Raw genomic sequence first — 12225 nt, 5'->3', positions numbered from 1 at the left:
AAAGGGGAGATATTGGTAATGATATTGACCAAATTATATTGTTATTTCATGTGTATTTATGAATAGTAACAACAAATCCCACTATTATATATAATTCTAGTGCAAGAATAAAATATGGAAAAATGGATAAAAGGTATGCAGAACAAAGATTAAAAAATAAAGGCCCAAATCTCTTTAAAGAAACACAGAATAGACAGAAAGTAGGAAAAAAAGACTTTAAAACCTGATTGTGCATGTTTAAAATTCAGTTTTACATATTAACTAACTGGGAAACATTGGACAATAAACTATACTTAAGCTCTTGGTGCATCACTGGTATACAGTACTGACAATTATGATAAGTACATTTGAAAAAAATGTGTATTTTAAATAATCACAAAAGTTAAATAAAATTTTTAAAAATTAAATATTCTTTTTAGGAAATGAAATGGCAAGTATTTTTAATTTGCTTCTGTAATTTGTACCTTTTTCTAAAATCAATAGATATTTTAATTTTTTTTCTAGTAAAGATAAATACATTGATTAATAGTTAATCAGTTAATTCATTAGTAAGTAAGCACAAATTGGTTTATATGATGTATGGATTAAGCTCAGTCCTAACTGTCTCTTTAGGTGTCTTTGGAGTAGGGGCTCTACTCACTAGTGGCCAGGCAGGGTATGAAGCTTAAGGGATTAATTAGTGAGTGTAAGCTTTAGTTCTCACTAGTTCATGTACATATTGCAGGAAACCATGGGCAATATTATCCAGTGGTTTGTTGGTAAATGTTAACAATCAGCTTTCCAGAAATAAAAACGTTAAGATTTTAGTGTTAGCCATTTCTGTGGGATAAATACGTGTAGCAAGGCTGATATTAACACAACACATCTTTGTGTTATCACTAAACAGAGTTGGGCAAATATGTGAAGTAGCACACATTGCAAAGGATCTCCACTGTGTAGCTACCATAGTCATAAATAGTGTATATTATTCATTATGAAAAGTTTGGATGATAATAAAGGGCCATAAAATAACTAAGAAGTGATGAGGTTTGAATATTTATTACTTTTGTCTAAATCAAACACTTTTGGTTATAAGTTTAATATAACTTAAATTTAATTGTGCCTGTTTTTAACAACCAATAGAGAAAAAATTCTGAAAATTTCAGTCTGTTTTTAAATGCTGGCATGAATCAGCTGTATCATACTACTGAGAGTATTTCTGAAATATGTTAACCCATTCACCTACTTTGCACATCTGTATTTTTAACTATGAAAGTCTATTTCTAGAAATTTGTCCTATTGGGTTATAGAATAATATTTTTTTAAAAAAAATATTAAAACAAGACACTATGCTATTTTTAAAAAGTGAGCATTGCTGATTAATATAGTGATTGGAGAAGCATTTATCATTTCCTTTGAATGAGGAGGATTCTTTTGCACAAAATGCTAGCTGACCACTCAGAACTATAAATTGTTAAAAGTTTGGCTAAAAATATTCAGTGTTATTCATCTCAGAAAGATAATGGCTATTGTTACCAAAGCTGAACTTTATTTTTTAAGTAATTATAAATTCACATGCAGTTATAAAATTAATAATGCAGGGAAATTCCATATAGTCTTTACCTAGTTTTTCCCAATTGCAACATCTGCTGTAATGAGAACAATATCACAACTAGAATTTTAACATTGATACAGTCAAGAGACACAACATTTCTATTACCACAAAATCCCTCTTGTCTTCCTTTTATAGCAATATTCACTTCTATTTCCTCTACAAATTCTAATCTTCCCTCCACTTCTGTAATTTGTTCATTTCTATAATGTCATGTAAGTGGTGTAACACAATGTGTAACCTTTTATGTTGCTTTACGTTTCACTCAGTGTACTTCTCTGGAGATCTATTTAATTTCCCTGTGTGTCAGTACTTTATTTCTCATTGCTGTGTACTAGCATATTGTGTGGATCTACCACAGTTTATTTATGCATTGGAACTTTGAAGGACACCTGGATTGTTACCAGTTTGGGGTTATTATGAACAAAATGACTATGAATATTCATGTGCCATTTGTTTTGTGAACATACTTTCATTCTCCTGTGATGAAAAATCCAGGAGTATATTTTCTGGGTTGAATGGCAGTTGCATGCTTAGTTTAAAAGAACAAAAAAAATTGTCAAACTATTTTCAGAAAGACTATATTATTCTCACTAATAATTATGATTGATTCAATTTCTCCATGTCATTGCCAGAATTTGTGTTGTCACTACATTTTGCTTTATCTTAGAGATTATGAATTTAGTTTATACTTCCCTGGTGATGTTTAACCTCTTTTTGTCATTGAATTTTCTGTCTGTACATTCTCTTTGGTGAAATGTCTCTTTATGTCTTTGTTCTTAGATTCTAATTGAACTGTTTCCTTTTATATTTTTAACAAGTATGTTTTGATTTCTTCTTATATCATAAAATACAATGCATATATGATTGGAAAACATTGCATTTCAGTCTGTAACATCTTTTCATCTTAAACTGCTATCACAAAGAAACTATTTTTAAAAATTTATTTATTTTTGCACTGAGGATCAAACCCAGGAGCATTTTATCATTAAGATACATCCAGTATCCAGTCCTTTTAATGTTAAGACAGGGTCTCACTAAATTGCTGAGGCTGTCCTCCAATTTGTGATCCTCTTGCCTCAGACTCCCAAACTGCTGGGTTTACAGATGTGCGACACCATCCTGGCTATTTTTTTTTTTTTTAATTTTGAGGAAATCTAGTTTCTCAAAATTTCCTTTTTAGATCATGCTTTTGGAGTCAAGTTAGAGAATTGTTTTCAGTCTACAGAATTTTGTCCTGTGTTCTTTTTTTCTAAAATGTTTATTCTTTTTAAGTTTTATTCTTAAGTCCAAGATGCATTTTCAATTAAATTCTTATCATGTATGAAATTTAGGTTAATATACTTTTTGGTTAATTAAATCTAATTATTTCTGCACCAGTTTTTTAAAAGATATCTTCTTACAGTTTGGTGAAAAATCAGATGAGCATATTTGTGTGCTTGTGTTTCTGAGTTATGTACTGTGTTCCATTAATCTGTGTTCATATCTTTCTACTGATACCACAGTTTTGAATACTGCAAGAGTATAATAGCTTCTTTTTCAAAATTATTTTAACTTTCTTTTCACATATAAATTTTAAAATAGTGTTTACATCTATCAAATAAGCTTCCTGGGATTTTGATAGAAATCACATTAATTTTGTATGTGATTTTGGAGGCAATTGATATCTTTTGTGTATCTTTCCATTCATAAACACAGAACATTTCTGTACTCATTTAGAACTTCATTGATTTTATTTTATTTCTTTGGTAGCTTTCAGCATAGATAGGAGTAAGAAGTCTGTGTGCGCTAATGCATAGTGACTATAGATAACAATATATTGTATTTTTAGATTTTTTGGTGCATTATGGCAAGAGGTAATAGTAGGATTCATTGTGCTGACATATTTGTACATGCACATAACATAATTTGATCAATTTTATTCTCCAGTAATCCCCCCCTTCCTCCCCCCCTCGCCTGATCCACTTTAACTTTGCTGGTCTTGTTTCTATTTTTATGATGTTCCCTTTTGGCAAATTTTTGCTCCAGTTTTTACATATGACCAAGAACATATGAGCTTTGACTTTCTGAATCACCTTGTTTTCCTCAACATGATCCTCTCCAGTTTCACATATTTTCCTTCAAATGACATAATTTTATTCTTCTTCAGAACTGAAAAGAACTCGCAAATACACACATGTGCACATCCACATACATACACTCACACACACACAATTTTATCTTTATCCATTCATCTACTCATCAACACACAGGCCTGTTCCATAACTTGGATATTGTGAATTGCACTGCTATAAACATGGTTGGTTCTACATGAATTGCTTCAGTACGTGGCTTCAATTTTATAAAATCCAGAAGAAAATTTTGAATGTTTTCTCCAAAAAAGAAATAACAATTGTTTGGGGAAATAGATATGATTAACTGTATCATAAACAAATTTCATGTGTAGAAAGCTCATTCCCAGGTTACTGGGAGGTGGTGAAAATTTAGGAGGTGAAGCCTAGTTGAAGAGGGTAAGTCACTGGATATTTGCACCTGAAGAAAATTTTGGTACCCCTTTCTCTCCCCTTGCTTCCTGGCCACCATGAGGTGAGGAGCTCTGGTCCACCACCTTCTCTCTGCTGTTATGTATTACTGCTACAAAGACACAAATCAACGAGGCCAAGTTATCATGAACTGAAACCTCTGAATTCTTGAGATAAAATAAATTTTTTCTCCTTTCAGTAGTTTTCCTCAAGTATATTATCATGATGACAAATGTTAATGACAACTTTATTTACACATTACAAAATTTATACATGCATTAAAATATCATACAAATACCCTATAAATGTGTAAAATTTTATCTTTTATATATTGGTTAAAATAAACTTAATTTAAAAATTGAAAAGAAAACAAAAATTCTATACATAGTTTGTTATATTTGCCCACAAATATTTCCTGAGCAATTATAAATGGCATTGTAGTTTTAATTCTGGTTCCCATACATTCATTCATTACTAATATATTAAAAATATAATTTTTGTTTCCTTATCTTATATCTTGTGATCTTCCTAAAAGTTATTTATTAACTTTTAGCTTCTTTGGAGATTAATTTTTTTTGTAATTGTAGATGAACAGCATGCTTTATTTGCTTATTTTTATGTGATGCTAAGGATCGAACCCAGTGCCCCACATGTGAAAGCGCTCTGCTGCTGATCTACAGCACCAGCCCTCCTTGGAATTTTTATGCAGCTAATCATATCATCTGCAAATAAAGACAATTTTATTTATTCCATTTTGATTTAGATGTCTTTATTTCCTTTTCTAGCCTTATTGCACTTGCTAAAATTACATTGAGTAACAGTGTCAGAGGTAGACATCCTTGTTATTATTCCCATATTATGGAGAAAATTAGATTCTTTTACTATTAAGTAAAAGGTTATCTATAGATATTTGGTGGTGCTCTTTCTCAATTAAGAAACTTCCCTTCTATGACATAATTGTTGTCTGCCTCTGGTTCTTAACATATAGCACTCATAAAAATTTTGTAATTTCCTGAGTGATAGGGATAGTAGGAACATTTTTTTGTTATAATATTCAGTCTTCTTCCCTGTGCTCCTGACATATGATCTCTGGAATCTCTCGAGTGACAAGAGATTTTGTATCATAATGGGATCCTCTAATCTATTATTTGTTCTGAGAGTCTTATCTTGAATATCAAGCTTTGTCAAATTCTTTTTTAATCAATTGATATTATTATGTGATATTTTTAGCATTTATTTGATAAAATATGTTCAGTCTTTTTTTAAAATTAATGTTTTCATGGTACAATATTTCTATAATTTTAGTCTCAACCTACTGATATCATTATATTTAAAGTGTGTTTCTCATAAATACCACATTGTTGTATCATATTTTTAAAATTCACTTGGCCATTGTGGCTTCTGATTGGGGTCCACATACTATTTATGTTTAATGTAATTATTAATATGTTAGAGAAGAAGTTTGCCATTGTATTTTTTAATATATATTCTGTTTGTTCTCCTTGCTTTTGCTTTATTTTTCTGCCTTCCAATGGGTGCATAGTTTTTGAATCCTATTTTGATTGACCCATAGTATTGTGTGTATTTTTTTAATAATTTTTTAGTGATTGCTCTAGTTATAGCATTATATATACAATTTTTTTACATATTTATTTTTTAGTTGTACTTGGACACAATATCTGTAATCCATTTATTTGTTTTTATGTGGTTCTGAGGATCAAACCCAGGGCCTTCCCCATGCTAGGGTAGCATTCTTGCACTGAGCCACAGCCCAAATTTTATAATAATCTACTGATATAATCATTTTGTCATTTCATGTGAAGTGGAGGACACTTAACTGTCTTTGGATCTCTTTAGTCTTCTCCATTTTAATTTTCTAAACTTTTTCTTCTATATATGTTTAGATAGAAAAACACCAGACATTGTTATAATTTTGCCTCCACCATCAATTAAAATTTAGCCAATTCAGGGGAAGAAGTAAAAAGTCTACTTTCCTTGCATATATATATATATATATATATATATATATATATATATATATATATATTTTTTTTTTTTTTTTTTTTACTCTAGTCTTTTTTCTGTGATGATGTTTCAGCATTCCTTCTTTTATCATTTAGTTTATGTTTAAAGTATGAACTTTAACCATTATTTAGAATAGGTTCACAACAAATTCTAGTTCTTCATCTAAAAATGTCTTGTTTTACCTTTTTTATTTTAAAATATTTGATAGTTTGATATTGTAAGATTATAATCATTTTTATATTATTTTAATTGTCCTATAATTATACATAATAGTGTGGTTCATTATGACATAATCATATATATATATATATATATATACACATATAAAACATAATTATATATATACATATAAAACATATATATATATATATATATATATATATATATATATATATATATAACATAATTTGCCCCATTTCACACCATAGTACTACCCCTTTCCATCTCCTCGTCCCTCTCTCTAATCTTCTTCCTCTAATTGCCTTCCTTCTATTTATTTATATTTAATTGAGGTATTATGATTATCCTTAAAAGTGGGGTTCATTTTGATATATACATATATACACATACTGTAATTTGATCAATTTTATGACCCAGTTCCTCTTCTTTTCTTCCACTCCTCCATCCTCAGTCTCCTTCCTCTATTTTCTCCCTTCTATTTTCATGAGATCCCCTTTTCATTCCTTTTTCTCTCTAGCTTCAGCATATAAACAAAAATATTAGGTCATTGATTTTCTACATCTGGCTTATTTAGCATGATGTTCTCTAGTTTCTTCCATATATGAGCAAATGACATAATTTCATCCTTTTTATGGCTATGTAGAGCTCTATTGTGTGTATATATAGCACATTTTCTTTATTCATCTGTTGATGAACACCTAGGTTCATACCATAATGTTGCTTTTATAAATGACACTGTTATAAATATTGAAATGCATGTATTGCTATACTATATTAACTTCAGTTCTTTTGGATAAATGTCAAGGAGTAGAGTAGCTGGATTATTTGGTCATTCCATTTCTAGTCTTTTGAGGAATCTCTATACTGATTTCCATAGTGGTTATACTAATTTGTAGTCCCACTAACAATGTATAATTGTTTCTTTCTTCTCACATTCTTGTCAGCATTTATCATTATTTATATTACTGATGATTGAAATTTTAACTGGGATAAAATCTCAGTGTAGTTTTGATTTTCATTTCCCTTATTACTAATGATGTTGAATATTTTAAAAATATATTTGTTGTCCTTTTTCATTTTTTTCTCTTGAGAAATGTCCATTTAGTTCATTTGCCCATTTATTGATTAGGTACTTTTTATATTTTGGTGTTAAGTTTTGTGTCTTATGCCAGAAAAGAAGTGAGCAAAGATTCTCTCCTATTCTATGGGCTCTTTCTTCATGCTCTGTTTCCTTTGCTGCACAAAAGACTTTTAATTTGATGCCATTTTACTTATTGATTCCTTTATTTATTGAACTTTAGGGACTTTATTATAATAAAGCTGATGCCTGTGCCTATATATTGGTGGATGACTCCTATGTTTTCTTTTAGCAGTTGCAGTGTTTCTGGTTTAATTTCTAGGTCTTACTTTGGCTTGACTTTTGTGCAGAGCGATAAGAATTTGGTTTCATATTTCTATATATAGACATCCATTTTCCCAGCACCATTTGATAAAAAGGCTTTTTTCTCAAAGTGTGTTTTGGGTACCTTTGTCAAGGATCAGATGACTGTATCTGTGTGGGTTTGTCTTTGTGTCTTCTGTTATATTCCATTTGTTTTCATATTGGTTTTATGCCAATACTATATTGTTTTGGCTCTATATGCCCATAGTATAATTTGAGGTCAGGTATTGTGCTACCTCCAGCCTTTTTCTTATTTATCAGAATTGCTTTGTCTAAATGGCCATCTTTCCAAAAGTGACCTACAGATTCAATGGAATTCCTACCAAAATATCAATGACATTCTTTAAAGAATTTTAAAAATAGTCCTAAAATCATATGAAAGAATAACCAGTCCAGAAAACCAACACAATTTTGTATAGTTTTCTTTTTATGGTTAATATTTACTATTTTCTTGAGTTGATTGTCTTGTACTTTAGCTTACATTTCTTGAGTAAATGATAAAGGCATATCAGTATACAGTCATGAGCTACATAATTAAAATTGGTCACTGAAGGTCCACACATACAATAGTGGTCTCATAAAATTATATTGTCTAATGATATGGTAGGGATTTTAGTTTGTTTAAGTACTGTTGGATGTTTACACCACAACAAGATCACTAAAGACCAATTTTTAAGAAAGTATACCTATTGTTAAGCCAGGCATGATTGTGTATGTATAGATAGATATATGGACAGACATTAGTAATTCTAGAATTTCCTCCATATTTTATAGTAAATATGAAAAATACTCCATCAAAAGCTATCTCTAGCCAGGAATGGTGGTGCATACCTATAATCCCAGCAGCTCAGGGGCGGGGGCTGTTGAGGAAGGAAGATCACAAGTTCAAAATCCAGCTTTGGAAACTTAGCAAGGCATAGGCTGGGTCATGGCTCAGTGATAGAGTGGTAGAGTACTTGCCTAGCACACAGGAGGCACTGGGTTTGATCCCCTCCTCCATATTAAGAAAACAAAACAAAACAGAATAGAGATATTGTGTGCATCTACAACTAAAAATATTTTAAAAGAAAGAAAGAAAGAAACTTAGCAATGCCCTAAGCAACTTAGTGAGACCCTGTCTCAAAATAAAATATAAAAGGGCTGGGAATGTGGCTTAGTGGGTAAGTACCCCTGGATTAAATCCACAGTACCAAAAACAAAACAAAAAAACACCTATCTCCAATTTTCTAGAGACATATTTTTTTTTTCCTTCTCAATTCCTCTACCTCCTGAAATATCATCCTTTTTTTTCATCCCAGTGGTTGACCAAATAAATATGTGTTCTATTCCAAGGTGCATCTCTTCACAATTCTCTTTCCTTAGTAAATACTTCAGGGAACCCTGCAGACGCAATATGCCAATATTTCCAGCAATCCTTCATGGTCCACAGTCCTCTTTTCACTCCTCCTTAACCTGCCATCTGACTTGAACTTGGAGTAGAGAATCTTCTCTGCAGACATAAATGCTTGCTAGGAAAATGTTTTCTAGAGCTTAGACCTATTAGAAGCTCCCTTTGTCTTTCCTCCTCCGGTCACACATAGCTTCTTTCCCAAAAAGTTCTTCCTGCTATATTTGGGTTAGACTTATTGGTTCATACTTTGAGTCTCATGGGGAAAACTTTTTGGAAGACATGATTTCTATCCTAATTCTATCTCTTTTTAAGAAAATGTTAGGAAGATTCAAGGACTGTGCTGCTGCTGCTGCCATCAATCCTGCCTCCTACATATTACATTTAATGAGGACAATAGTAAACATTTAAATGTTACACCAAACATATACAACACATTAAATAGTGCAATACAAAAGTGTAATGGGATTTGTTTAAAAGCTCTTCTGAAAGTGGGCCTCATAGACCAGATTATAAACTGTGAAATGTTAAATAATAAAGCAGAACAATATTCCAACTTAGAAGATTGATAGTGTCAGAGACCAGAAACTAATAATTCCAGAGGAAAAAATAAACTGGAGTTATTGCCCAACACTGAATGTTTAGAATTGAATTATGTGTCAAAAGCAGTAAAGTAATAATCTGATATGAGCTGGAAGGATTAATCATAGCTCCAAATATGTGGACACAATAGAAAGAGCCATATAATAGTGGATCACTGTAAATCAAATTGCCAGTGCTGAAAATAGTCTATATATGTCAAAGCACACTGCTGAAATGACCCTGCTTAAGCCAGCTGCTCATGTGCTCATTCTCTTCAGTCCAAAATTCTTGCCACATTTTTTGGGTTAGTGGACAACTTCATTGAAGTGTTCACATCGACTAGCTGTTCTCCTTGTTATCACTTTTTAAACCCAGTATTATTTTGCTGAAATGGTTTTGACAAGGAGTGAAAGACTGCTTCATTTCGCAAGAGCATAAAATAGGTAATAGAAAAATTCTAGGATGTGTCAGCACAAAAACTTATTGTATAAATTGTGTAGTTACTTGTAAGACATTAAGAAATATGCTTTACATCAAGATCTCAAGTGAAAACTACTGTGTTTAATGTACTGGTTTTGGTGGTGAGGAAAATGGATGTTTCATTATGAAACAACATTAAACCAAACTAAGTTATGAACTATCTCTTAAAATCTTTTCATTTAGAGGCAATAAGTTCAGAGTAATGTCTTAAGTAATGGGCAAGATTTCAAAGGTAAATAGCAAGAACAAACAGTATGAGATGATCCTATTAGGCAGACAATATTCCAATGTGTAGGAGAACACAATACGGTATCCTATATTCATTTATTCCAAATTATCAGCTCTATAAGAAAGTCATGACTGATTGTGTGTTGGGAGCATCATCCAGACAGATTTGTATCTGATTTTACTTAAGTTTGAAGAAGTGCTGCATAAACAGTTTACATTTATTTTATGTAACAAAAATGCTGAAAAAATGTGTGTGAGAGTATGAAATACTATATAATAGTATAGTATAGGACACTAATATTCATCCCTTCCCAACTCAGTGTTCAACTGACATAACATCTATATTGCAAAATCAGTCTTCATGGTAGTATTCACACCACAAAGATGAGTCAAATAAGAGCTAGTCTGCAATCTTATTCTCTTTTGATTTCTTCTTTTCTTTGTCCTTTTGTTCTTTCCTTGGTAATCATGTTTACCAACAAACCACTGACAGGGTCCAAAAGCATCAGATACTGAAGATAATTGCCAAAGACAAGGCTGACACACCTTTGCCATGAAGGGTAAAAGGAACATATCAGTAATAAGAATTCTTGGTATGAAGAAATATTTGACAATGGCTATTTGCTCCTGCTGTGACTGGAAACAAATAATCATTCTACTAAAGCATTGTATGATTTATAGAGTGGAAAAAAAACCCCACAGCTTTCTATCAGGTAGTCATGTACTGAATTGAGTTTCCACAGTGGACACTAACAACCACATGTGATTTACATCTATGAACTCTTGATTGAAGGGGATGCTAGGTCCCTTTGAGAAAGGATGGTGTACCATTGCTGCCATTATATACACCGAATATTCCAAGCCTTTTCCAATAAGACCTGGGGTTGTATACTAAAGTGACTGTTTACTGAGGGAAAGGAAATAAACTTAAAAATAATTGCAGTACTTGGTGCACTAGGGGCACTTTACCACTTAGCTATCCACAGCTTTTTAAATTATTATTATTATTATTATTATTATTATTATTATTATTATTTTATTTTTATTTTGAGACAGGGTCTTGCTAAGTTGTTGAGGCTGACCTCAAACTGGCAATTCTCCTTCATCAGCCTCTGGAGTCACTGAGATCACAAGCATGTGCCATGGTACTTGGCTATAGCCAGCCTTTTAGATATCACTAGATACAAGCTCTAGTACCTACTGAATTGAAACTAAAATCTGAAGACCAAAAATACCATTGTGACCATCAATCAAAGCAGGGGATTAACTTGGTCAGGTCAAAAATGGAGTCTTAGCTCAAGTCAATTCACAGTGGTCCCAAGTGTTTCTGAATTACATACCTTGAGTAGACAGAGGATTAACCAAATGATATCCATAATGAAAGTAAGGATGCTGCATCTCTGTTGATTAACAAAAGAATAATAACAGAGCAAGTCTGTGTAGCAAATTAATACTTTTCCCTGAAGTTCAATAACCTTTTGGAAAACAGCTTCTGAATTGGAATTAGGTCTTGGTAAAGACTCAAGTGATTATGGAATCTGAGATTACCATTCAAAATTGAGTGTTTTCTGACCCATTAAGCCATAGATTGCAGCAGTCTATCATCAAATGGAAATAGTGTCTAAGAAATTGAGCTCTGTTGAATCTCAAAAGATCAGTAGCAGTAGGATATTCAGATTGCTTTGACAACAATCTGAAGTCACCTTCTCCCCCTCAGTCTATGTCTGGGGTCTCTTACAGTGTTCCTCATAATCAGTTGACTGGGGACCCTTGATTGTAGTCAATGCTG

Source organism: Marmota flaviventris, chromosome 6 (genome assembly GCF_047511675.1).
Source record: "Marmota flaviventris isolate mMarFla1 chromosome 6, mMarFla1.hap1, whole genome shotgun sequence".
Classification (NCBI taxonomy): Eukaryota; Metazoa; Chordata; class Mammalia; order Rodentia; family Sciuridae; genus Marmota; species Marmota flaviventris.
Note: the sequence above shows the minus strand (reverse complement) of the source record.